The 26,886-nt window shown below is 47.6% G+C and overlaps 1 protein-coding gene across 1 annotated transcript in view; it reads left to right on the top strand.

Annotated features, from left to right (window-relative positions):
• LOC144094123 (uncharacterized) overlaps positions 1-26,886 on the top strand; it is a 242,039-nt gene that overhangs the window by 152,586 nt on the left and 62,567 nt on the right. The gene's annotated exons all lie outside the window — the stretch shown is intronic.

Here is a 26,886-nt window from a genome sequence, read left to right as displayed (position 1 = left end):
TCATCCCTGCTCACGTTAGGAAAGCTCCGCATATACCGGGGCAAATGCCCGGTTATGCCTGCCTCTGCCAGCCTAGCGGGAATCAGCGCATGGTGTACGCTGCCATTCGCACTTGAGGCGGCAACCGGCAACAACAGTGCAACCTGCAGCGCCGCTGCAGCATTCTCGAGTGCGAAGACATCGTTCGCGATCGAGATTGCCGCGCAGTTCATCCTGCGAAATTCTGTTCGTGCTCATCAAACAAACCAACCTCCATGGACAGCACTTAGAAGCGTTGCATCGCCAAATGGTCCATAAACTTATCACCGATATTAGCGCTACTGGCCGTGGGTGCGCGACCCGCTTTATGATTGGATAGATGACCACTGTGAGCCACTATACAGGTAGGTTCCCGCGTTCCCGCACCAGGCCGATTGAACAGGTTCACCTGCTGTGGGGGGACCTGGCCTTGCTCCACGATCAATTTGCGCAGCATCTGGAAGGTGACCTCGTCGGGCCTGGGCGCTGAGCGGTGGTTTCATCTGCGCGTCCCATTCTTCAGTTCCGCTGTTATGAAGAGCGCGTTGCACGGGCTATATGCATGGTTGGGATAGGAACACTGACACCACATACCAGGCTCGCAGTCATTCTGTAGTAGTGGTGCTCGCTGGGCGTTGCGGCGAAAACCTGCCAGCGGATCCCTGCGTTCGCTGTTGATTTGTTTCGCCGCTCGTGATGAGAGAGCGCCGTGAGGCTGACGGTTTGACTGAGCCGTTTTGTGCTGCAGGGTGGTGAAGTGCCACCGCTAGCAGCCATCCTGCTCATTCTTTATGCAGAGAAAAGCCCACTGCTGCCGGTAAATTTTGTTAGCGTGTCGCTTTCCTGCCCCACTCAGCCGACTGGAGATGACCAAATCGTCTCCTCTGTCACTTTTCTGAATTTTGTAAAGACCCGCCACGGTCGCTCAATGATTAGGGCGCTCGGAAACTAAGCCGCAGTTGCAGGCTACGAACCCTGCCACGGCTGCCGCGTTTTGATGGAGGCAAAAAGCAAAGGGACCGTGTGCTGTGTGATATCAGTGCAAGTTCAAGATCCCCAGGACAAATAATAATAATAATATCAATAGGTTTTTGGGGAGATGAAATGACGCAGTATCTGTCTCATATATCGGCGGACACCTGGACCGCGCCGTAACGGAAGGGATAAAGGAGGGAGTGAAAGAGGAAAGGAAGAAAGAGGTGCCGTAGTGGTGGGCTCTGGAATAATTTCGACCGTCTGGGAATCTTTAACGTGCACTGACATCGCACAGCACACGGGTGCCTTAGCGTTTTGCCTTCATAAAAATGCAGCCGCCGCGGTCGGGTACGAACCCGGGAACTACGGATCAGTAGCCGAGCGCCCTAACCACTGAGCCACCGCGGCGGGTTCAGGAGAAATTGAAAATTTATTTTTGGGGAAAGGAAATGGCACAGTATCTGTCTCACATCTCGACGGACACCGGAGCCGCGCCGTAAGGGAAGGGATAAAGGAGGGACTGAGAGAAGAAAGGGAGAAAGAGGTGCCGTAGTGGAGGACTCCAGAATGATTTCGACGACCTGGGGATCTTTAGAGTGAAAATATTCAGGAGAACACCACTACAGCACCTCTTTATTCCTTTCTACTTTAACTCCTTCCTTTATCCTTTTCCTTACGGCATGGCTCAGGTGTCCGCCGAGGTATGTGAGACAGTTACTGCACCATTTCCTTTCTTTAAAAACCAATTTTTTAAAGAGCGTGCGAGGATTGCACAGACACATTTCCTGCTCCACGAGGCGAATCACCCTAAGAAAATAAGGCAGCGGAGTCTGGCAAGATTTCTTTCCGAACAGCAAGTAGCTGGCCATAGAGCTACCTTACTCTCTCACAAATCGCCCAACCGCTTTGCCTCACCTGTCAAGCTTATAGACAGCAACCATTTTAGCGTTGCCCGAGGAAAAGTCGGCTCTATTCGTGTTTCCATTTCATATCGATGTAAGCACACAAGGAGCCGGCGGCGATTAATGCACTAAGCACAAGTCCCGTAGGTTGTCACTGATTTCCGGGTATTGCCCCTTAGGTGGCACTATCCTTCTTATCTCTCCTCTTTGCCTTTCCTGGTCACCGAAAGAGGAGTCATCCATCAATCAAGGAAGCGACGAAGTATCGTACCACGTTTCGAAGACGCAATATTGCCTTGAGGGTCTGAGCGGCGAGAAATGAAAGACAGAGAAAACATTCTGGTTTAAGATGTAAAATGTAAAGAACTGCATTGGAATAACAGCTCGATAGCTTAGCCTATTAGAATTTCGTATGAAAATTTTGGGATAACCTACGAAAAGAAGATAAATAGGCAGTTCAATGGAGAGCAACGCGGCAGAACAGTGTACTCTGGAAAACAGGCGAAGAGGTTTTCCAGGTGAAAAGGCCAGAATAGGTTTTACTACGAATTCTATCTCTATTTTCGCTTGAGTTTTATTATCAGTCTATGCTTTATTCTTGGTATCGACATTGCTTGCTTTTCTTACCAAAGAACCAACTAAATCACATGACGCGCAATATGTCCAGCTTCCATGGAGGTATAGATTTTTTCTCCAGTTACTTCCGTCATTAAGTGCAAATAAACTCAGCTAAGCGATCGAAGAGGCTATAGCTGGTATTGCATTAAACTGTTTCTTGAATGCAACTCAGCAGTAGAACGGAATGCGGTAGGCTCTTCTTTTATTTATAAGGCTGGTCATACATAAATACAACGGTAATTCTTCTCCTTCAACCAAGCAGAATTACCAAAGAAATTATCAGGAAACTTTTAGCATTCTAGGTACGTCAATACTTAAATCAGCTATTCTTTTTTTCTTTTTTAAGAAACCAGTCTTTGTGAGTATTGAAACTTAATAAATCAGGAGGTAAGAAAATAAATACGTATGCACAGAAGAAAGCTGTAATTTAAAGAGTTCAGTTTGGTTATGTAGAAGTGAAAACGCACGAAATCTGTGCAGAGATCAACTGCGCAATTCCTGGTACTGATTTCACCACTCGTAAGCAATGGTATCCTGCATAATTTAGACGACAGGCGCAAGAGCAAAAAGGGGAGGGTGTGGGGGACATAGAGAAATCATATTCATCATAAGTGAATTAACGTTAAACCAAACAGAGCAAACCTTACACTTTTGTTTATTGAGTGGATCTCGTTACCAACGCTGATATGCGGACCTCAAGTTGCACGCGCCCTCTTCTGTACCTCCTTCCATTATACTTCGCTTGAGTTCCTTTCCCTACTTCAGGGCAGCCTACGGAACATGACCTGTTAACCTCCCTGCTTTTGTACAATGTATTTGTTTCCTTTCCACCGTCACTGCTTTGCGCAGCCAAATAAAATTCGCAAGATGTAAAATGCCACCAAAAGGAAATCAGAACCGGTTCAGCCGAACACTGGCGCTGTTAGGAATGTTGCTGACAGCCTCTTCTACAAGACACAGAAGCCTCATCCAGTTTTGTCTCACGACGCAAGAAGTGTTCGCGTGGCACAGGTAGCAGGCGTTGAACTTTCCCACGAGAGGAGTTACACTTCTGAGAAACGGCCAGTTTGTTTAGGAGACAATGAAAAAAGCGCATAAAATTGAAGGCGCTATTCCAAAGTTCGTGCGACAATGAGGCGCTCCACTATGTCCTCTTTTCCCCTTCGTCGGATCCTTTCTTTTCCAGTTTCTTTTTTAGTCTGTGGCGAACTGCAAGCCGTCGCGTCAAGTCTTCCTTTTTTTTTTGCAGTTCGGGCACTTAAAAGAGAAGTAACGAAAAACATGTACACTTCCTCTTCTATATTTACGCTTGGCACTGAACCATACTTCTTATCGCTGTCAGGCACACGTCGCGTTTTGTTTACATTTATTGTCAAACGCTAAGGATGAAAGGAGTCCTTGCTCTTTTCTCACCCCTGTGGAAAAAAAAAAACACCTGCTCAAAACGCTGCAAGAAAAGTAATTCAGGGTCTATTCATCACACAGGGCCGATAAAAAAAAACGACGCCAAAAATTGAGCGCTTTCTCTATCTCGGCTTTAATTAAGCCATTGTATTGGTTTGAAGGAGTCGGAAGCTTTATCATCGGGGCAATATGTGTTTTAGACATTCACAGAAACCTTTCTTTTCCTCCCGAAACCTTTTCATGTTGCGTTTGTTCAATAACCTTCTCCACACTGGAGCTTTCTCTGGAAACTGTTGTGCTGTAATTTTGTGTTTCGCTTGTGGAAAGACAAGGACACCGCATGCGGACTTTTTTACCAGATAAATAACAAAACTCTATAATGCCTTCGCAATTCAGGAAGTTCTGCGATTTCGTTCATATAAGATTCCATGAGGACACGTAGCTGAGAACGTGCTTAATATATCGGTCGTTTGTGCCCTTGCCTACCTTATAAGGCATTGGCTTTTGTCCTATAAAAATTGGGCACCACTGGCGAGCCATAAAGATTTGGAAAAATATTAGAGTTCTATGATCTTGCCGTTTGATTTCTGCTTGAAAATTGCTGCATTTTCAAGATATACGTGAGAATTGCAATTAATTCAGTGAATCGTGCGGGCGCCGCATTCGAAAGTCCAACACATCGCGACGTGGACACCACGGGGACGAAATGAGCGTCGCCGACGTCACAATTCTTCTATGCAGGTGGCAAGAAGTGTTGACGCCGAAGACTAGCATGTTTCTTCAGACTTTCACCATAATCACAGGCGGACACTAGTGAAAAACGGTATGATGTTGCGTTCAATTTGAGCTCTACTTGAAATACTTAATTTAGGAATAATGATGAAAGGACCTACGCAAAAAGCTTTTATGGGGCCAAGATTGAGATTGCACCGGGCAACTGCATCTTTTTAAGTTTTTTTGTTTGATCCTGCCTTCTTGTTATATTTTGTTAACCAACACATCAAGAACCCATTAGATAACTAGCAGCCATTTATTTCTGTAGAACTAACGACATTGCTTCACTGTTCGTTGTTTTTGTAACTCTTTATGTAACCACTCCCCTCCAAGATACCTCCGGCCCTGAGAGTGCGCGAAATAAATAAATATATGAACAAAGATTTTAGTATGTGGCTCCAATATGGTAGCGTAGGACGGCTTCAATGTCTTTGGCCTCGGGGACTCTGTTTTTAATGCTGTAGTTTTAGTGGCAGAAACCGCAGGATTTCTCTATTTGGCACAGTCAAAGTGGTCGGACAGCAGAAAAAGCAGGTGAGTAGAAGGGCGTAGGGGGGAAACAAATAGCTAACGCTATACAGCAAGGGCAGCAAGTGTGAGGCACTGCGCGGAGGACGATGGCAGTGTGCCTGAGCGTGGCGCTTGCACTGAGACAGCCAAGATTACGGTTCCCACCTCCAGCTCAGCGCAGATATGGCTCCACGGCGCGATTCAAGAGGGCGAAGCACTGTCGCATATCACTGGGTTCTGACACAAGGCACCAGAGCGTAAACTTGTGTCAGTTGTTTTTTTATATAATAAGAAATAATAGAGATACGTTACATTTGAACGAAGGTTTCCAACGCGCTCTTTCCCAGTGGTGAATGGCTGCCACCACAGGCTTGCTAGCTTATCTGCATGCCGTCTAAGACGAACGGGACGGCTGTTGACGACATCAATTGCGCTCTGGTATGCTGATCACGTCTGGGGTAAGGAACACACCTTTCAGGTGTCCTTTTGTTTTGGTAGAGGGCACGAAGTCTAATGGCTCCCTGTCCATAGTGTAATGTGGGCTAGCGAACACAGACACCTTGATTCTTCTGCGAGAGAATTTTGAAGCAGTGTTGGCGCACGCGCACCGCCGCTGCTGCAGACTGAGTCTAAAAGTGGCGTTCTCTCGAGAGGTAGAGTTGAGCTGAGGTGTTGAATGCTACAGCTGGGGTTAGTTTTGCTTATTCTGCCGGCAATTGCTCCACCGTAGCGTCCCTTCTATGTTAATAATGCCTTAAAGCCTGTCGCATCTACACCACTATGTGCACAGTCTCTTATAATAGCACACATTCCTATCCCGCAGTCACCATCTATGCACATAATCACTCCACGCAGTCCACACCACACTCTACTCGAGAGGTAGAGTTGAGTTGAGTTGAGGTGTTGAATGCTACAGGTGGGGTTAGCCTTGCTTATTCTGCCGGCAATTGCTCCACCGTAGCGTCCCTTCTATATTTACAATGTCCTAAAGCCTGTCGCATGTACCCCGCTATGCGCACAGTCTCTTATAATAGCACACATTCCTCTCCCGCAGTCACCATCTATGCACACAATCACTCCACGCAGTCCACACCACTCCACTCGAGAGGTAGAGTTATGAAAACCTCCACTTGAAGTCGACAGCTTTCAGCTCCATATACTGTTAGCGAACTTACTCCTGAGGACGCAAAACTGAGTGAACAGCACCGATAATTCGAGCAATTTCTACCTCCTGCGTGACCTCATATTGCATTTCACATCATTACATATCCATAGAGTAATATTTAGTAACCTGTGACTATTCTCTCTTGGCGGTGTAATTGCCGTCATTTATATCCGCCCTTACCCTCCACCATTTAGTAGCTAAAATTGGGAACTCCTGCGAAAATGAGAGCGCATGTACCTCTTACTGCTCTTCATGAGAAAGTCCAGCTTGAGAGAGCCGAAGTTATATACTAATGCAGGCTATTGAGCTTCCAAATTGCGCGAATTATAGCGCGAGTACCTGTAAACTTCGCTAAATAAAGCCACTAAAGACTAGTTTAGGTGATGTGAGTTGCCGGTTGTCCTTTAAATCCGGCATGTTTCCTTACACTGCCATATGAGGACGTCCGCTGTGGCTTTCTTCATTACTGGAGCAGTCATTTCCATTAAATGAGGAAGGAGTAAAGGGAAGTTAACGAGCGGCAGTCGGTACTAAGCCCGCATGCTCGTGAAGAATATTTATGCAGTAGTCTGGCTGTGTGCGGGTGGCTCTACACATAACGTGGTCCTGTGCTATAATGTTGCCTCCTCTCTTTCTTTCTTTTCTTGCACGTATTTTCGTTTAAACATTGTCACGAAGCACGCCTTACATTTTTTAAAATCCTTTTTAGCGCCGTCGTTTTCTTGGAGACGCTCTAGCGTGGAAGAAATCTATGCATCAATTTATATTCGTCGCGCGCGGTCGCTTTTCCCGCAGCTTAGTTAGGGTTTTGTGGAAGACGCCTCTTTTCCGACCGCGATTATAGAACTTTTTATGCTTTTCTAATTCAATTATGCGAAGCCTTAATATTCAACAAGGCGCTGTGAGCGAGACAAAGGAGAATGGCACAAGAACCTTTTGCAAGAACGAGAGGGCAATTTGGCATTACTTTGTGTTCTTCCAGCTGGAGCTCCATTGGTTGGTTTAAGTCACCATAAGTAAATATGGAACAATGAAGTATAGTTAACCATGAAATGATTTTAGCTCTCGTTGTTGGCGCGCCACGGGTGACCCTGGCGGCAGAACAGACCACACGGAGGCGAACATAAACCTTGGCGTAGCTTTCAGTCTGCCTAGTGCTACGCGCTGCGCTGCTGCCGGAGCAGCGCATGCGTCAACAGCAGCGCCTTCGTGGTCCCGTGGCGGGCGAAGCTATCGCGCGAGGCGCAGTTTCCCTACAGCCCGACAGGTGCAAGCGCACTCCTGGTGGCACCGTGTGATGGATGGATGGATGGAAGAAACTTTATTTTTCATTTGTTTGAAGTGTACGTGACCTTTACGGGTCACTGGTCGCCTTCGTCGATCCTTGGTCCAGGATGCCGCACTTGACTGCTGTCATAGTGGCTCGGCGTGTTAGAAATCGTTGCACTTCCTCGTCCTGGCTGGCCAGCAAGGGTTCGCACTGCATCACACTTTGGTTGCCTATGCTAGGGTCTAAGTCTGCCTTAGGGCAGCTCCATGTGACATGCTCTAGGGTCTGTTTACTCTGACACCAAGGGCATTCGTCTGCGTATATTGTAGAGAAAGCACGCGCGATTGATTACTTGATAGAATGATTGATTGAAAACTTTCTTGTTCCACCAATGTATGAGGCAACCTACTCCCCGCCCCTTGCGCGCAGGCTCAGGGGACTGGGGCCGGGGCTTCCGCTACTTAAGACTGTCAATGACACTGCGTCTTCGCTGCTTCGGCCGCCAGGCGTATTACGGGTAGCTGTTCAGCGGGGACCTCGCTTCCAAGCAGAACCTGCCATGTGGCTCTTCTCGTCATTTGCCGTCATTACGTAATGCACGCGAACATAGAACACAGGTCCAGTGGCGCCATCTGTCAGCAGGGCCAGTAACCAGCTCTAATTTTTGTTATGCTACGTGGTGGTCGCTTGAGGTGGTGACGGCGGCGTCCAGCCGCGGGGAATGTCCCTGTGTTCTGTGCAGCACACGCTGGCCCCATTCCCTCTTCTGCACGTAGCGCACGCTGCTCGTGCGGGTTGCCATGCGTAAAACAGCGGCGAAGGAAGCCGTGCGCGCTGTCGCCCGTGAAGAAAAGCGAAAGGAAAGTGGTTGATGAGGGACGCTCCCCAAGACGCGTGTGCAGCTGTCAGTGACTAGGAGCCGTCCTAGATTGCGGTGAGCCTTTCCTGCAGTGCATTTCAGACATGCTTCTACTTTCGACGACGAGACAGTCTTTGAATTCTATGTAAGGAGCGCACATTACGATAACATTTTTACGCATCCAACAAAATTATAAAATTCTGAAACTCCTATCCGAAAAACTATAAGGCCCGAATTATTATTTGAATGATTGATTGATTGACCCACCGCCAAAACGAATGAACAACGGAACCACCGAGAACTTGTTTAGAAACCTTTAGCGTATAGTGCACCGTGTTACCGTTACAGTTACCGGAGAACCCGAAGCCCGCCTATCAAAGTGCGCACATGCTGAACGCTGCCAATGCGGCATACTTGCGCGCAGCTGCCGTGTACCTGGCGCCATCTGGCGCATTGAAGGCGACCGGCGCATGCGCATCGTTGGCTCGCGGCCTGGCAGTACTCCGGTATAGGTGACGGTAACAGGGTACACGGTGTACTCAAGGTGTCTATCGACAGATGCATTGCTAAGCACCACGGTGCATTACGGTGCTACACCCCACGGCCATGGTACTGAATGAGACATTCTTCCCTGGATTGTTCCTGGCTGTGAGTGCGCGATTTTCCGCAGCGTTCTTCAAAACATGACAGGGTTAGTGAATTCAATAGGAGAAAAATCATCTACAGCCGGAAAGAAGATAGGAATGACGGGAGGGCGAAGAAAAAAAGCCTTCTGTCAATTTCCCAAATCAAGGACAGGTCTAGAGCCAGCCGAAAGAACGAAAGCGCGAACTCAGACTGGTGGCGCCAAACGAGGCGGCTTCCCTGGAATGTCGATCAACCCGCCAGCGCGGACTGAGCACGACACCGCACGGTCTGGCGCCTTTGTTCGCGAGTTTGGCCCCCAGTGCAGGGGCTGGGACGAGCGGCGGCGATTTCCACTCCCGGAGCTGGGGCTTTTCGGTCCTTCCCGCATCAGTGAGGAACAAGGCATCCGAAATCACCCTGACAAGTTGGACAGCCATCTATTTTGTGCGCATTTTCAAATAGTTCTGTTCGTTGGGTTTATTTCGCTGGTCCTTGTATTTCGCTCGACCGCACTGCTATTGCCGAGGCGCAGGTGATATAGCATGCGGCGCATTTTTCTGCCTCCTGTGTTTCGTGTTTTATTTTTCGTACTCGTCTCGCGCTCTCAGTTTTTCACTCTAACTTATTTGACAATGCAATACAAAACAATTTTATTCTGCGAAAGGCACAGTTATCACCTGAGCCCGCGGAAGCGTCCAGCGCTGGTGGGCGGGGCACATAATTATTCGGTCAAGTTGTTGGCAGGATAGGTCGGGATGAAAAATTAATGCTGACAGCTGCGCACTCTCCGTGAACACAAACGTTGAAATGACGAAAACATTCACAAAGTCATCATTAAGAACACTTACTAGCCAGCTTGCCAACTAAATTTTTCGATAGCTAACCGCTTCAGCTGCGCGTTTCGTTGCTATTAAAGTCACAGCTGAACGTAGTGAAAGCCATGCCAATTTTTTAAAATTGAGAAAATGTGCTGAAGCTTCACGCTGTAGCGCAAGTAACTGCGGCCATCCTGCGCCTCATTCGAAAACCGCGTTGCTGTCAAGGGCGCGCAGTGCAACCGAATGAGTTAGCTCAGCTACTCTGTAGAGTACGTATGAAGAGATAATTTAACATACCGGATGCGTATTAGCAAAGACGTATAGCGGTTTACAGGGCGCCTCCTGCGCACGCACAAAGAGTGGGGGCCACTGCGCGTGCGCAGGAGGTACCTGGTAACCTGGTATAAGTGTCCGCTAATACTTCTTCCCTAGGATAAATGCCTTTAGTAGAGAATTTTAGCATGCCGAAGACGTACTAACGGACACCTATACCGGTTTTACGTGCGCGTGTTGCGAATGCGCGGTGGTCCTACTCTGCCGCGCGCTTGCCACTGCGCATGCGCAGGTCCTGCACATAATGCGGGTATACGCCTCCAATAGTACGCTTCCGGTAAGCTAGAGAGATTTAGCTAGGGGCGACGTACTAGTGTAGACGTGTACCGGCTTACCGAACGCTGGATGCGCACGCACAGTGGCCCCGCCTGGCCGCACCAGTGCCACTGCGCTTGCGCAGCGGGCATCCGGTAAGCCGGTATACGTATACGCTAGTACGTCTCCGCTACGCTAAATCTATATATTCCTACTGCCGCCCAGGCTGCACAAGTCCACTCCAGCTGCCGAGTACTGGCAGGGCAGGGAAGGCCACGTGACAGGTTCGTCGCCGAGTCAGGCCTCTTTTTGGATGTTACACCGCTTGCTGCTCAGCCGCGCCATTTGAGATTAAAGGGCGGCACGGCCAAAGATTGTTGAGCCATTGCTATGAGAGTAAAGTGCTTTTGCACTTCTAAAAGACGAGGTTGCTCTTCTTGACGGATACCTGCAAGTGGGTAATTCCAACCAAGCGCTTAAATGTGATAGTGATTTATTAAAACATGTTTGAACAGCTGAAATCAAGACGAATAAATGATCTTTGGCAGACCATGTAATGCGAAGCCAAGACAACCGCTGGTCCTTAAGAGTAACGGACTGAATACGAAGAGAAGGAAAGCGTGGCAGGGGCGGCAGAAGGTTAGGTGGGCGGATGACATTAAAAAGTTTGCAGGCAAAAAGTGGGCGCAGCTGCCAAAGGACAGGATTAATTGGAGAGACATGGAAGAGGTCTTTTCCCTGCAGTGGGCGCAGTGAGTCTGATGGTGATGATGATGATGCTGATGATGATTGCTCATTGAATAGAATACCGTAATTTCTGGCGTCCGCCGCATCTCATATTACTGCCTCGAAAGCCAACTTCATACTTGGAAAAGCACAATATTACAGTCTATTAGCGAGCTTCGTTGAAGTGGCCTCAATATTTAAAATCACGACTGCGAGATCGAACTAAGTGATTGGCGTCAAAATTGACAGCGTGAAAAAATCCATGGGTGAATCTGAGGCATGATTAAATGCCCATTTCAGGTAAGAAACGTAAACAGCTCCGTGCTTTGTATGCCCTGTCCACGTTCCACTGTGTAACCAGGGTGGCTTTAAATTCAAACAGCTTGGAAAACCGCTTCTCATTCTTGTTTCTGCCACACCACGGCGATCATTGGAAACGAATTTGATAAAAACCCCTCAAATAGATGCCCACCAGCTTAAGCATCATTTGCGCGAAAACGCAGACTAACGGGAGTAAAGGAGCAGAGTCTGCGAAAACCATGTGGTTAACTCTACGCAAGTGCTTATAGAGATAAGTGAGAGTGACACCGACGTTACTAAGAGAAGAAAAACATTGTTGCGTTACCTAAAAAAAATCAATCTAACCAGAGCCATGTAACACACGGAGCATGCAACTCCTTATCCGCTTCTATGGAGCCACTGAAGGCGCTTCTGCCTATAAGTACTTGTTACCTGTAAAAAGGTCAAGTTGCTCACGCAGTCATTGCCTTTAGCAAATTTTATCCGGTCGATGTTCCTTGCTTGATGACTGCTTACTACAGCCCCTCCTCAACCGGTTTAAAACTCCTGTCTGCAACTGAAAATAACTGCGTCCGAAATGAAGGAGATACAGAATCAATTCTTCACCATGGTTTCATAAACAGAAATGAAGCAAAAAAACCTGAAGATCTTATTTACCTATGTCAATGAATAAATTTCATCATAGAATATCTTGAACAGTGGAACACTATGAAAGGATGAATGCTGTTAGCAATAGCATTTCAGCGTTTCCTTGTGGTCCTCAGCAAGCTACACTACAAAGATTCATTAACATCGATACGTATTTTGTCGCATAAACATATCATGAGCCATGGAACATAAAAGCAATAAAATAGTGATCTTTCCGTAAAAACTTAAATTTATGCAGCAGTATTCCGGAAGTGCACGCTCCGAAAACCATGCGCCGGCATGAAGGGGCAAAATACAAAAATAAACCTTCAAAAATGTAGCTGCTTTACTGCCTGTTTTGTGATAAGAGATCCATTTTCTAAGCGGATGACACCGCTTGCATAAAGGACACTGAAACGTGAAGAAGGGTGTTGATACCAGCCTATAGGGTCGAAGTCCAGGCGCTTTTCGCCAAAATCCGCACCGTCAGCGATAGCGCAAGCACTTCGGGCAGCACGAAAAACAGAAAGAGAAACGTTCGCTGCGCGACAGGCGTCAACAGTCTCTCCTGAGCAGCACGCGACGGCCATCCTTTTAAAGCTCGAGCAAAAGCGCCACTTTCCAGAGACACTTATCTCAAAGAAGCAAAGAACAGACGCTGCTGCGGCTGATGGAAGCGGTGGTGGTCGATAGAAAGGTGGATGAGGCAGAGCACTTCGGAGCGAGCACTGGACTATCACGCAAACCCGAAAGCTAACGCAATTAAACAGCAAAAGAATGCGCTAAACAACTTTCGTGTAAAACGCCGCACCTTCACGGGATAACTATTTATCTCGAGTGGCCTCTTCTAGATCACTTTTGATTGTTTTCCAACGCGCGCCTCGTTACACCGCATCGCCGTTTTTGGCACGATCTTTCCATGACACCCGACGCGTGGGTGGAGGTGAAGAGTACCGAGGGTGAGCGCAGCCAGTGGGTGTTGAGGGATCGCCAGGAGAGTTGCGCATAAAGGTATTAACACGCCCAGGCACTGTCGGTAGTGTGGTGCTACTGAGAGGGCCGCCCTCTCTCTGTCTCGGCAGCCTATTCCTCCTCTCCTGATCAATAATGCTTGTTTGGCGCCTACATTTTTGCATTTTTATGCCCTAAATTCACTCTACAGGCCGTACTCGAAGCCCTACTTCCAGTTTCCTCGTGCACTGTAACTCGATTTTTGCTCCTTAAACTAGTTAGGATCCTCACTGAGTGCGGGCCAAGATTTTCAGCCTTCCTTCACTGAAAGAAAGATGATAAAAAGGAAAAGAAGGGGAAATCATAGCGCCCCACTCCTCCTCCGTGGTGTTTGCTTCGAATCCTTAGATAGTGACTCCTTAGATAGTGAATCCTTAGATAGTCACTCTTAGTCACTCCCTCCTTTATCCCTTCCCTTACGGCGCGGTTCAGGTGTCCAACGATATAAGAGACAGATACTGCTCCATTTCATTTCCCCCAAAATGAATTATTATTATCACATTCCAACCGTGAATAACTTCGTGCGTGTCTGTCTCTGCAGTTGTAGGATTTATTGCGGCATCCTTGTACGGTTGCGTGCTAATTTGTTACCTAGAGGGAGCGAGGGAAAGGGCACATATACGGGTTTAATTTGAATTCTATTCCAGCCTAGATTTTTGCATTTCGATTGTCTTAGGCTCTTGCTGTCGTTTTTTATTTTGTTTCCTACACTGAGAGGGGCTCAAAATTATACAATGGATCTACGTCCTTATTAGCACTAACATTCAAAGGGCTAAGAGAACATTGATGTCAGGCGTAGAAATGAAAAGAAACGCCGACCAAGGCGTGTTGTCAAAAATGTTGTGTGAACAAGTTAAGAGTAAACAAGGCTTCCATGTGGAAGCCGAAACAACCAACATTTTTAACAACAATCTTTTCCTTTTCAAATGAACCGACTATACGACCAGACGAAATGTCATCAAATCTTAAATTTAATTAATATCACTTAATGTGTCGAACGCTGAAACAAATAAGCTTAGGAGTCAGGCTTGTACGGACGCCTTGACGAAATCGCTTTCTTCTGAAATGAGCCGCACCTGTATATATCATACACATTCTGAAACAGACAACCTCCGTGCAAGCCTGAGCACTGAAAAAGACAAGTGATATTCAAAGAAAAAGTGCTAATGTCCCATGAAAAAATAGCTGCCTATCCGGTTTTTATAATACAGGTTCTAAGCCGCACAAGATAACCGGAGGCAGCGTGGGTAAGGCTAAAGAATCTGTGACTCGCTTAGCCATAGAAACACGCGCCACAGTGTGCCTAACAACCCTCGCGATGCATCCACGCACAGAGCGAATCTTTGCACGCCGCACTTGGGCATACAAATTTCCAGAAATTTGGCCTTCCAATTAACAACAAGGAACCAGAGCGAAGGCCAAAGTCCCGAAGGAAGTTAAAGAACGCGGGTTTCTGATGCGGTTGTTGTCAGAATTTTGGTTCTGCTGTCACACTAGATCTCAAATAAGAGGCACGTTTTGGGTTCAAAGCAAAGAAAAAAAAAGATTCAAGCATGGTAGTAACTTGGTCCTTCGGGTGGGCGAAAACAGCAGGAAGAATTTAACGGGAACCGGCTTTCTTTCGCCCCATGATTGCAGCCGGCCCAGAAATGACGATGGTCTCGTGGCGCCGCTGATGAAGTTGGCACTTATCCCCAACGCTGGCTCATCTGGGTCGAGTGACCGTTGCAGCTGCGACCGCACACACGACCTGTGACAGCGGTTCTGGCCGCCGACCCTATTGTACTTTCGTTCTTGGTGCCGCTTATCGCCTGCTATTTGATTGCTCTCAGTTTCTTGGTGTCGTCGTAGTTTCCTCTGTTTGTTCGCCGATCCTGAGTCGAAATCAATACCTCCATACGACTTATTTCTTATTCGAGATTCCAAACGCCATGGGTCCACGGAGTCGCGGCCGAAGCTCGATACACGATTTTTGAGAATTATACGCAATCAAAAACGAACAAATGCGGATATTCTTTATAGAAAGAGCAGCTAAAATATATTTAGCTTTCTAGCATGGTCTTAAGGACCCGCTTCACTGTAACAGGTCGGAAACCCTGGCAACTTATTCCAGGACGAAGTTAACAGCGCAGAGCGTAACGGCACACAAGAGAAGCACATACAACGAGCGCTTCACGATGGAAAACCAACAAGCCCAAGCTGCTATGCTGGTTATTCCAGAGCCCTTACATGACTTTGGGTTGAGCGTAGGGTATCGGAGTTCGCCTTAAATTATGGTACATGTTCTATAACTGCAGCCACTAATGATTATTCTGGAGCCCTTTACTATGGTGTTTCTCACAGCCGGAAAATGCGGTGGCTCAGTGGCATTCGAGCGTTGAACGAAAGGTGGCGGCATAGAATCGAGCCGCCACAGCCGCATTTACCGTTTCCACCTCAACATAATCGTCAGCCTAAGTTCGTCTTGTGCAGGGCGAAGGCCTCTCCAGCTGACATACAATTAGCCCTTTCCTATTTCACATGCGACCACTTACCCTCGGCAACTTCCTAACTTCACCCACCCACCCCACTCTTTGCAGCTCCACGTTTTGATCAGGGCAAAATGCAGTGAGCTTCTGTGGGCTGTGCCATCTCAGTGCATGTTAACGAGTCCACGGTAGTCGGATTAATCCGGAGCCCTCCACTACAGCTTCCTTCACAGCCCATAGGCTTGTTCAGAGCATCAAACCCCTATTCCATACCATCCTATACCGTACTGGACCGGTACTGGAACACGCTCCAGCTGTTTAGAACTTCTACACACAAACAAACACCGCTAAACTTGAAAATGTAAAACGCAAATGGGGTAAGATTAATCTATAACGCATATAGCTGGCGTACATCCCTAACGCAGACGCAAACTTGGAATGCTTGGCATCAAGGCGTTATCATGGACGGATAAAGCTTTTTTTCGCTTTATTACGATCAGTTAGGAATTTATAAAACACTTTACATCGATGCCGCTAACCCGCGTGCAACACGTTCCTAAAACCCTAGAAAAGTTAAAGAATATTCCTGCAGGCTAATGTTTTAGAGAATCATTCTTTCCACTAACAGCCAGCCAGTGAAATACCTTGTGTGCTTATGTTGTGCAATGTTCAAAGGTATCATTATTCTCTCGCGCGCTGTCCTGAATATATAAATGTGCTCACTCTATTGTTAGTTGCTTTTATTTTTTTTTGTTTAGACCATGGCATCAATTTGCCTTGGCTTTATTATGATTTGTCATGTATTCGTTTCTTGTTTTGCAATGTGTTTTTGCTTCACAATTAGCTTACAGCTTGCTAGTGTGTGCTGGTTTGACTTTTGAGATTTGTTACGATCCCATGCATTAAATGTTCTTAATGCCATGTTTGTCTCGTACGCCTACTCCCCCCTAAACCCTGACATTCAGGATGGCAGTATTCTTCTAAATAAATAAATATTACCACACCATATACCATACCTTACCGTACCATGCCATAATACCATACCATACCTTAGCGTACCATACCGTACCGTACAGCACCATATCATACCATACCATACCGTACCTTGCCGTACCATACCATACCATGCTATACCATGCCATACGATGCCATACCATGCCATACCTTAACTACCATACCATATCAAACCGAATTGGCGAACCTTTGTAAATTACTTCTAGTATTTCATCATCACGGTCTTAACTTTTCCCATGTAGCGTAGAGTGAATACACCAGTCACGGTACCGAAAAATAAAACGCCATAAAAAATGACGGTAGATTTGTGTAGTTAAGGCAAATGCGAATTAGGTGCGCTTGCAGTTTTGTTATCGTTTCGGTTCCGGCGTTCAGATACAGTGGTAACGGATTGCAGTTGTTAGGTTAGCGTTAATGAGTTTGTGTCCATGTGTTAATATTTGGTCATTCCCTACATTAATTGATCACTGACAGTTTTTCTAGCGCTCCTGTCACAGTGGTGGAGCGGTCAGGCTATGCGCAATGCTCTTCTGAGGCAGGTGCTACCATCGGTGGGACTTGGGTTGAGTCGATCACTTTCTCATCGTAGTGAACGCAGTACAGCTTGTCAAAACAGGTGCCAGCTCAACGTCACTCAGCGAAATGCGGCAGCCGAAATATTAGCAAGAGCGGTGGTTGCCAGAGCTAACCTTCGCGTGCCGCCGCTAATTCCCGCGAGGGGAGAGGCACTTGAACTTCTTTGGTTGTCCTGTCCGCGGGCCGACAGCAGGCCTCTCAATTTGGTGACGCACGACCACGTGATGCGCTGGCCGCGGCGAACGGTCCGTCGTGTGAATCGGCCTTTACAAACGCTTCATCTTTTCATAAACCAAGAGATTTATCTCCTATTTGAATCCCGTGAGTGGCGGAGAATTAGCGCTTTTTCATGCCACGCTGGGCGTGCCCTTTACTTTGTGCATGTCAACAATGCAGAGAGGGAATAGAAATTTTTCGCAGACGTACAGAAGAGACCTTTGAACAAAATTCGGTTAGAACCTCTTCCTGGGAGCAATGGTATATATTCGCAAGCAATGTCAAATTTTCAATATTCCACACACGACCAAAGACACGCGAAGCGTTCTTGCATCAGCCACATTCATTTCCAGAAGCTCAACGCTTCGCAAAGCGATCAGTATCGTTTTTCGTTGCACGTTAATGATATCGTCAAGCGAAGCGACCACATAAAACCTAAAACAGCACATTTCTAGGGAATCCGCCGTCTTCTAGAAAAGCCGCGCTCCAAATTCGTGACGTGCGGCACTCCTTTGAATACCCTGGGCATCGTGATACACCGCGTCGTGCGAGTGCCACCGGCTGTTATTTCTACAGTTGTCTTCTATTGAAGGTAATCTCCGTCCGGCAGAGCATTTTTCTTACCAAGCCAGCTCAAATAAACGCCTAGGCAGCCAAAGAAAAAAAATGACGGACGATTTAGCGTGGTTAAGCCGGATGCGAATTAAATGCGTTAGCACTTCGGTTTTCACTTTGATTTTGGTTGTTGATGTTATTGACTACAGTTAGCATGAAAAATACCCACGTGGGCGGATTTGCCAAAGTGTGATGGTGAATACTAAGGAAAATCATACAAAATCTGAGCGGAAAAGAAAGCAATGACGCGGTCTTCGGATCCACCGCGCACGGGCGAAAGTTGCTGAAGACGTCAGGCGCAATGCCGTTGCCAGCGAAGCTGACATTATCTTCTTGAGGACAACAATAACAATGAAGCTGATATGTTGGGGCCGGCGGGTTCAAAGCCCACTCGCGGTCACAATATTTTTTTATTTTATCTCACGTCAAGCTGAGGCAGACACACAACGGCGAAATCGGTTAGCGGGGGGAGGGGGGGGGGGGGGTACTTGCGCTGGGGCACAGATAATAAATTCTAATGCACGCGCAGTCTTTGGCCACAAAAGACTGGCAGCACACCAACCATGAAGACTTTGTTCCAAGTCCCCTCCGCACGAGTTGGCTGCTCCGTGGGTGACGACAGCCAGTTAAGTGCTGGCACCCAGGAAGAAGAACCAAGTGGCAGTTGCGGGCACGCGTCGAGTGTAGGCAGAAAATGCTGCAGTATCTTTTCAGATTTATGCGGCCTCAAAGTCACCGGAGCAGCACGGACAGCTCCCAAGTCGTAGCAAACAGAGACGAATTCGCGCGCCCTCCCTGTTTCCAAGCAAAAGCAAGAAGCACAACGGGGCTTCTGGCATCCCGAACTCAGATAGCGGAGAGCAGTGGGAGAGAGTCGCAGGCACAAAAGGATCGACCCCATTCGTTCTGGTGCATGCGCCGTCGTCTCCGGGGCTCCTGTTTCGGGTCTCCACGAATTTATACCAACATTCGACTCTTCTGGCAGTGGCAGCTTTATGCAATGTGTCGCGCCGAAGCTCGCAAACAATGAGCAGAAAGTTATGCAGAGCTGCGAGCCGCAGCCAGCGGCGCATTTGGCATCATCCCGTCGCCCCCATCCCTTCCTCACCCTCTTTTACCACACCCAGACATTTCGATGCTTCGAGTTTTGTACCATTTTCACAGTCATGGCCACCATTTAGGTGCCTACGCAAGACTCCCATCGATTGCATAACGTGTTTTTCTTTGTTTTCGGGTCGCTACGCGTCCGCATGCCATGGTTTTGAGTCTGCGCGTGGGAGGGCTATTGTTTTACCCAAGAGTGTGCCCGCTGAGTGTCCTCCTCCTGCTTGCCTCATCCGCCTCTCCAACTCGGCGCATTGTCGCAGACCCAGACCACTATCGTCCTTTCTCCGAGGCTCTTTTCACATACACGAAGTGCGATGAGAACTTTTGGGTGCCATTCCTGGAATAAGAATTCCGTTCCTGGCTTTTCGTCCGAGGCTCGTTTCGCCGATCTGCGTCCGCCACCTCGTTTCATTCGCCTTCCTATAAGCCAGATCGCCGTCCCACGCCCAGTTTAACAACTCCACTCGGCTAGAAATTGGCAATATATATATCCCGCACATCGCTACAACTTCGAGCTCGTGCTTTGCGCAATTTTAAATATACAGACTCTGTTTTTCTCGCCTACTGTATCGCATTTGCGCAACGCGTTTGGGGCAAGTTTCCATTCGTCAACGGGGCTAAGCTTGGGTGGAGGGAATATCTAACACACTAGCTTCCGAGTGGCGATCTGAACGGTTTAGGCTGCGTACTATAAACAGCCCAGCCACCACGAACGTCATTTGTTGACGGCAGCTCGCGCAGGCGCCGAAGAAATGGGCCCTCCACGTGAGAGTGTTACATGTGTTGCATCATTAAACAGAGAAAAGCTTTCGAATGCAGCCACCCGACGGATGAGAACGTTACATATTTCTGCGAGCGAGAAGGTGCGTGTACAGCGACAACGGGAAGGGGACGATTATTCTCTCCCCATGGATATGTTACTTTAATGCGCAATTACGAACGCATATCTGGTCTCGTGGATTCTTCAAGCATCCCGACAAATAAAAACGTGCGACCGTCGCTTTTCCCACATGTCGGATATATTAAAACGCCATTCAGTGCACATTTCTGAAGCGTCCTGTAACTGAAAAAAAAGTGCGTGCGTGAGACTGCGGACTGGACCATTCACCTATAAACAGGTCTCCCAGGGTGTTAAAAAGAGTTAAGGATTACTTCGTGCCTCCTGTGCCGTCAGAGATTTTTGATTAGACAGCACAACACGTACACAGCTATGTTTGTTGCAGTCTGCGCTAACACAGATAAGAGACCCATTTCCCATCCTCGATTTATTCACAAGCCTGATCATCAGGATAAAATTATTCGTCATAGCACATTATTAAAACATTATTTCTAAGCAGCACGGGAAGCGAACGCTCTACGTTTCTTGCTCGGGATGAGAGTGTTCAGTGAGATTACCCAAAACGCTACGAATGCAACTCCTCCCCTACACGGACACCAGTCTAGGCCCAGGAAGAAGGAACTCACTAAGCTAAAACGCACGGTAGAAGCGACGGCGCGATTACTCCGCCGCATAGCTAACCGCAGACAAGGGGTGAGGGAAAGAGATTTATGCCGCCTAGTGCAGGCCTTTGCGCTGAGCAGGATACTCTATGCCACCCCTTATCTGAAATTTTCGAAAGCAGAAAAGGACAAATTGGATAGCATGATACGGCAGGCCTATAAGGCTGCGTTAGGAATCCCACTAAATGCCTCAACCGAAAGGCTTATGAGGTTAGGAATACATAACACCTACAATGAACTGAAAGAAGCCCATTTAATGGCTCAAACAGCGCGATTAGCCAATTCCAGAACTGGCAGGAGTATTCTTACCAGGCTCGGAATTAACTTTCAACCTACGAATAACGATGCTAAAGTAGACTTACCCCGCGCCTATAGGACGGCCCTACTAATCAAACCACTCCCCAAAAACATGCACCCCTTACACCATGAGGGTAGAAGACAAGCACGAGCCAAAGCCTTACATAAGAAATACAGACAGTGCGCTGCAACACTTTATGTAGATGCGGCAGAATACAAAAATACCAATGCCTTTGCAGTTGTGGTTGTGAACGAGAATGGTGACCACATCGTCTCGGCGACAATCAAAACGAAATCCTCTGAAACGGCAGAAGAGGCGGCTATAGCCCTCGCCCTAGCACATACCCAAGGGAGCATCATCCTCAGTGATTCCAAAATGGGTATCAATAATTTCGCTAAAGGGCGAATTACAAACACCTCCCTTAGAATCCTTAACGCAACCAAATTCTCACCAAATTATTCCGAATTGATATGGGTCCCAGCCCATTCCGGGAATCCGGGGAACGAGGCAGCCCACCATAAAGCCCGAGGTTTCGTCGACCGGGCAGTGGATGAGTCTGGCTCCCTGAATTTCACGAAGGACTCAATGATCACATATCATGATCTCACCAATCATTTTAAACTAGAGAGGAGAATTTTCCCCCCTCCAGACAAAAGACTTACTAAAGAACAAGAGGTTACGTGGCGTCGTCTACAGACGAGATCGATACGCACCCCATCACTCCTCGCGCACATTTATCCAGATCTTTACAACCCAAACTGCAAACACTGTGGCCAACGTGCTACCTACGATCACATCCTGTGGGACTGCAAAATAGAGCCACCTCCGGGTGATCTAGTTACAGCTCCTTCTCTCGAGCGGTGGGAGACCGTGCTGGCTAGCTCTGACCCCAGAACGCAAGTTTTGGCGGTGGAGTGGGCTGACAAAGTCGTCGAGGGCTATGTACTCTCGACCACTTAACGCGACCTCTTGCCAAGCTCTTCCCGGCGAATAAAATGTTTTACAATCAATCCACGTATAGCGTCGCAAGCAAGGCCTATGGCCGGGCTCCATAAGTATTCAACAACATAACCGTAACACACCTCTGGTGTTAGCAATGAAGGGTAACGTTCTGCAATATACCGACTGGATACCATACCTGAGACCATCGATATTCATTTGTTTGTCCTACTCTATATATGATTAAGAAATTAAAGAACACAAATGCTTTTGCGCGTTTTGACCTTCGTCTGCAGTCTTCATTCAGTAAAGGTGCACCCAAAAAGCAGCTTTCATCACCGGTCACAAGAATAGTTTTCTGGTGTCTCGCAAACTCAGAGCCTCGAAAAACTAATGTTCCGCACATTAACTCTGGGAAGCAGAATAGAGAACGGTTTTCAGAACCATAAGGCGGCGGCACAATCTGCCACGATCCACGTGATGGATACAGTTTGAAATTTTTGGTGACGACAGTCGTTGAAACCATATGTCACTTATCGTGCGAGACCACTGACCATACACCGCATCAGCTGACGGCAGGATGTAGAACCTCGCTTCCAGTCACGTCAAACATTAGTGGATAAAAATTTTGAATGTTGAAAAATTGTAAGGTACTGTTATAGAAATATTGTAGGTAAATGCCCATGCTTAACTTGTGTAGCAAAATCTTCCCTTTAAAGTTTTTCCATCGCTTTCATCGAGCCGTTAAGACTGCCTTAGAGAAACAATGTGGAACGCTTTCCAGGATAGAAAAAAATGGTAATAGTAAACACATTGCAGGCCTGCCGATGGGGTACCTGCGTATATATTGATTGTTATAGTTAAATCTTACAGTATAAGAATAATTGCGTTCATAAACTCTTTCCCATTAAAAAATCGTTGTGTGCAGAATTGTTGGGCATGATATACCGTTCTTCCGGTTTACGAGTTTTATACTACGTTCCTGATGTTCGGGCGCAGTTTGTCTATAATGTTGACAGGAGGGGAATTGCACGGTCTGTGTAACCTGCTTCACGAGAGGGCTTTATTATCCAGGGGGTAGTAAATTTAGGGATCGGTTCGTCCCTTTTCTTTGGAGGGGTACAGACCTGTCCAAACGTGGTGATCCGGCGGTGATGAAGCCGGATGCGATGATGCAGGTGATGAAGCTAAAGAAATATATTTACAGAATTTACAAGAGGGAAAGCGTCAAGCCAGATAAGCAAAGCTATATACGCAAATATATTGAGTAGAATGTAAAATACAGAAAAGCAACTTCGCACAGAAACAATCTCATAAAAAGAAACAACTCTACAATACCTTACTTACAGACTTAACTCATTAGATAAAGCCTAGGTGCTGTCAAGGTTACATGCTAAGCACGGAGACTCTATCTAGACTGATGTCCAATGCTTTTTCTTGCATTTTTTTTACATTTCACAAATGAAGTCAGGGCGGTCATGTTCCGAGGCCCGCCCTAGACTTCTATTAGCCAATGAAGTTTTCATACGAGGAGCCACAGCCCCTAAAGGATGGACACAACCTCGGAGCCATGGCTTGGCTCAAAAAAAAAAATAGAAGCACAACAAGAAAAGATTTAAGACACCCTCTCCAGGCCGAAGTCCTCGCCCTTTGCGCGTGGTGCTCTTTTTTTCCACTTTGCAAGTGCGTCCTCACCTCCGGCGTATCGCCGCCGCACCTGCGTGTCACGTCTCGAAGGATAACGTGTATTTTTAGCTAATTGACAGGGTGAGTAATTTCTTGCCTGATCGTGCTGGTGCCGGTTGTCGTAACGCCGTTGACGGCGAAGTGGCGGGTGGCGACGCGCAAGGCGCCGGCATGAATACCTCCAAATGAAAGGGCCCCTCGCAAACCTCTCCGCTGGCCCGCATGTTTCCGCTGTATGGTATGAGAATATGCTGGCGTGGGAACGCAGGGACTAATCGAGCAGCGCCGCCTGTCGACTGCCACCCTTAACACGCGCCACTCGTGCTTTCTTAGTACCGGCGGGGGACACACGCTTAACAATGCTAGGTGCCCCCATCCGTCGTAGCGGCGTTGTTAATCCGACAATGACTTAAATATGAGCCGCCGGAGTCGCGCACTGTTGTGTACGCTTACATTTGACGCGTACGCAGGGAGCTCTGAGAACTTCCCTTGTAGTCCGGAGGCGCACAGCGACCTGAGGCTAATACAATTAAATTAAAGCTAAACAGGGTCGTAAACGAGGTGTGGCCTTACAGAGGTCGCGGGAAAAAAAGCAAGAAAAGCTGGGTAGGTATGCTTACGCGTTTGGAAATTTCTTTATTTTGTGTCGGAGGCAACGAAGGTCTGTGTCACACAAAATGGGCAATTAGCGAATTTGAAAAGCACCAGCTCTTGAACTTAAATTTAGGCTGTCTGCTGTCATAAGCGTCTACATCGAGCGTTTCGATAATACATTAGGTGACCACTCGCAGATCACGTGACTCATAGAACGCATATGTTTGGTTTACAGAAACATACCGCCATCACACACGTGACCTCTTCGACGCCACAGATTACTTCTAAGACATTCAACTTCATGAATTACGGGACCTTTCAGGAGCCTCTTATTGAAATATGTGTAACTGGTGAATTAGGAGCAACCTACACAAACTAGCCAAGCTTCCCGTTCTACTAAAGTAAGCCTCTTATTGGTTCTTATAAATTGTGGCGTCACCCCCGGGAATCAAAACGCCATTGACAGTTCCTACCCGATGCTCACTGAATAGGCTTTAGGTACCCGACATAAGGAAGTATAATACGGAGAGAATCGGAACACCCTCTAAAGAACGGAGGTGCTCTAAAAGCGGCCAAGAGGAAAATGGGTATAGGTAAAAATGAGGTGTATACGATAAGGTACAAGGAGGCCGATTTCATTAGAAATATGAATGAGACAGCTAATGGCACCGAGGAGTTCTACACAGATCCATACAGTAGATGAAATAATGAGGACGATAGTGAGCGAAGCAGTAGTGAAAAGAAATTGCATGGAGATCCAACCAGCAACCAGAGGGGAAGTAAAGAAATCCCCAGAGGCAATGCCGAGAAGGAAAGCAGCTGGTGAGGATCAGGTAACAGCAGATGTATTAAAGTGCGGTGGAGTTTGTGCTAGAAAAAACTGGCCGCCCTGTATATGGAATGCGTCATGACCTCGAGCGTGCCGGAAACTTGGAAAAAAGCTATGATTATCTTAATCCATTTTAGAGGGGACGTTAGAGCATCAAAATTACAGACCGATAAGCTTACTGTCCGTTTCTAGGAGGTATTTACAATGGTAAGACGCCCTGTGTGGTAATTTGATGCAAGTGGGCTTATTGAGGGATAGAAAGGGAGCGTTCTCTGCTTTTGTTGTTCTGAAAAAGGGAAAGGAGCTTGGAAGTTTTTCTTGCGTCCAACACCGGCTCATACATAAAAAAGTTTTATTGAGTCTCAGCAGATAGGACTGCTCATCGCACGAGGTAAAAATGGAAGACATGCCTTAAGAAGGCAGTGATTTTTCTCTTGGCGAGCTCTGAACGCTGCCGCCTGTAGACGAAGGTGAGCCAGCGGATTCAATTAAAGCCGACCCGAAATGGGATGAAACGAGATTGCACCCAAATCAAGTCGCGCCGCTACGGCGCTGCTTTTATCGCAGGAGTGGAGCGAGCAGCGGTGCTTACACATGTATACCAGGCCACCATGAACCGTTTGTACTTGCTGCGCAAGCAGCTGGCCGTCAACACTGGATGCGCCAACCCTTCCCTCTACTGTAGATCTCGCCTTTAAAAATAGGCCACTCATATCCGGGCATATATGGCAAAGAGCGGAGAAGGGTTCAAAAAACCGCCGTTGGTGCTCGCACTTCGTTAGAAACCCGTGTAATGGAATTCTGATCCGCGCTTCTTAGGTGGAGATCCACGTTTACGCAGACGAAAACGATTTCGCGGACCCCCTTTGATAGCCGACCGCTATCCAGGCTTCCTGCTCCTTCTTAAGCGGAGGAGACTGCACGCCGACTTTACTACCCGCGTCCTCTTTCTATCCACTAGCTGCACGCTCCTTCTACCTTAAATTATTACTCGGCGACTCAATTAGCGCCCCAGAGAACGGCCAGACAACGATGACCCTAAGGTGGAGGGCGCTAGCGATAGCGAGAGAGTTGAGAAGGGGAAAGAGGAGAAAGGGAAAGAGGGGAAAGGGAAGCAGTAACCGATCGATATTGAGGATGTGCCTGGCGTCGTCTTCATCGCCACGAGAGGGCGCACGCCGCTAGAATTTGCTCTTTAATTTAGGCATATTCCCCCTCCCCCCCACTACCACCATTGCTCACTTGCTTTCTCGTGGCTCTAGTCTACTTTTCGCGTTCACGGGACTTTCGCGCCACAACTTAGCGGAGCTGGCTGGACTAGCGCCTTTATTTTGTTATACGCATGGTTGGAACCGAAGCGTTTGTTGCGTCAGCGGGTCAACAGGAATGAGGCATTTATGCAAGCTAGTAAATCTGCAGACATAGTGTCGCTGCTTCGTCGATTCGTCGAAGAAGACTGAGCCCCTGCTCTCTCTCTGTCTCAGTGTGTGTGTGTGTGTGTGTGTGTGTGTGTGTGTGTGTGTGTGTGTGTGTGTGTGTGTGTGTGTGTGTGTGTGTGTGCGTGCGTGCGTGCGTGCGTGCGTGCGTGCGTGCGTGCGTGTGCGTGTGTGTGTGTGTGTGTGTGTGTGTGTGTGTGTGTGTGTGTGTGTGTGTGTGTGTGTGTGTGTGTGTGTGTGTGTGTGTGTGTGTGCGTGTGTGTGTGTGTGTGTGTGTGTGTGTGTGTGTGTGTGTGTGTGTGTGTGTGTGTGTGCGTGCGTGCGTGCATGCGGCCACCTAGCGAGTGATGGGGTGAAGCGAGCGGCAGCTCTGCGTTCTTGGTTGGTTTTAGAAATTGTGGCGAAAGCATTTTCGA

Source organism: Amblyomma americanum, chromosome 6 (genome assembly GCF_052857255.1).
Source record: "Amblyomma americanum isolate KBUSLIRL-KWMA chromosome 6, ASM5285725v1, whole genome shotgun sequence".
Lineage (NCBI taxonomy): Eukaryota > Metazoa > Arthropoda > Arachnida > Ixodida > Ixodidae > Amblyomma > Amblyomma americanum.
The sequence above is the reverse complement of the archived record's forward strand: the minus strand, read 5'-3'. Positions and strand labels throughout refer to the sequence as shown.